The following is a 1917-nucleotide window of genomic DNA, read 5'->3' on the forward strand; positions in this document are numbered from 1 at the left end:
TCTCGCTCGCCTCTTTCCTCCCTCTCCCAATCTCGCTTGCCATATATACAAATACATATGTATAATATACAACTCACCTCTCTCCCACTCTTTGTCCTCTCTCGCTCTCCTCTCTCCAAGTCTCGCTCGCCTCTCTCTCCCAGTCTCGCTCACCTCTCTCTCCCAGTCTCGCTCGCCTCTCTCCTCCCTATAACATGTAGCTACGAATTGTAATTATCAAACTATAGCTATGGAGAGTAATTAAGCTATTTTTGAGTGGCTATATGTGAAAGTTCCTCTTCATTCATTACCTAATAATTTTTACTAGCTTGTATTAAAGATTTTACATCCCCCTCTCATAATGGTAAAGTTCTTTTTTCTTCTTTGCTTTATTCTTGAGTGTGTTTTAATGCGTTAGTAATAAAAAATAACTTTGAATTCATATTTCGATATTTATTCGCTCGTTATTTCAATAAGTTTGTGAGGTCTAACTTATAATTCTACATACACATGCAATGCATGTACGTTAAATTAGCCATCAACTTTATTTTAAATATTTATAACTTTGAAATTAATTAAAGGTATAGCTATTAAATATTTAGTTATTTATAATAATAAAAAACTCCTAATATTTAATATTTAGCTATGGTTTCGGTTCTTGTTGTTTTCTTAATTTAAGTGTTTATATATATACCAGATAAGCAAGACTCACCTCAACACGATCCCAACATTTTATATTATCATGTGATTTGATGATAAATATAATTAAACAAAAGATTGACAAAATAGCACATGAAAAAACTAAAAGCTAAAATTGCATAAACTTATATATGAAATGTTAGGTAAGGATAAATACATATCTTCAAAAATTCTATGCGTAATATCATAGAATTTTACTACAACATAAGCTCTCCAAAATTCTTAAGCTTCTTAGCTGGATCAACTCAGACTTCTCTCTCTAGAAAATTGGTATATCAATTCTCTTGTACAATTTAACCACATTGTATGAAAATTACACAACATAACACTACTTCATTTTATAGTTTACTTAAGTACTTCATTTTGTGCTTACAAAGAGTAATTTACAACTCCAATAATCTAGAGATAAATTGTCAAGACTTAAGAGTATTGAAAAATTGAAGTCATTTAAGAATGCATATGGCCACACGGATGAAACTTGAGGCAAAATAAAAAAGTATAAATTGTAGGAATCACATAGTTTTAATATGAAATTACAATCTATAAATATGAAATTACAATCTATCCCTATTTAGTTTGTAATTACATTAATTCGGATACATTAAAAACTAATCGAATACATAATATGTAGCTTGGATGCATTAAAAACTAGCTCGGATATATTATAAAATAAACCGGATACATAATATGTAGTTCGGATACATTAAAAACTAGCTCGGATACATTATAAAATAATTTAGAATTAGGAGAGAAATAAGAGATTTTAGAGGTTTTTAGTAATAAAAGGGAATATTAAAAATAAGAAAAACATAAGACATGTATTTCAGTAATTTTTTCAAATATACGATATAAGAAGATTGGCCAACATGTAATTTGTGTTACATGTACACTCCAACAAATTAAAGTTACTCAACCGACATGATGTAATAGTATTTCAAGTATCAACTTATACCTTTAGGGTAATTTGGTACATTAGATAAGATACGAAAAACAATCTCGAGATAAGGTTTGAGATTAACTTCATTTCATGTGATATGAGGCATCAACTAATCTCATAACTATTTTATCCCATCATTTATATCAAATGACCAATGCGCTTCATGTCGTATATGATATAAGTAGCAGACATGAGTCTCTTGTTAGAACCAACTTAGAAATTCATTAGAAAATATAGAAAACAATATAATTCGTGAGGAGTTCAATATAACAACTTAAACTCACCAATAAAAGTCAAAGAAA

The sequence above is a fragment of the Solanum tuberosum genome, unplaced genomic scaffold, assembly GCF_000226075.1.
Source record: "Solanum tuberosum cultivar DM 1-3 516 R44 unplaced genomic scaffold, SolTub_3.0 scf00436, whole genome shotgun sequence".
Taxonomy (NCBI): Eukaryota; Viridiplantae; Streptophyta; class Magnoliopsida; order Solanales; family Solanaceae; genus Solanum; species Solanum tuberosum.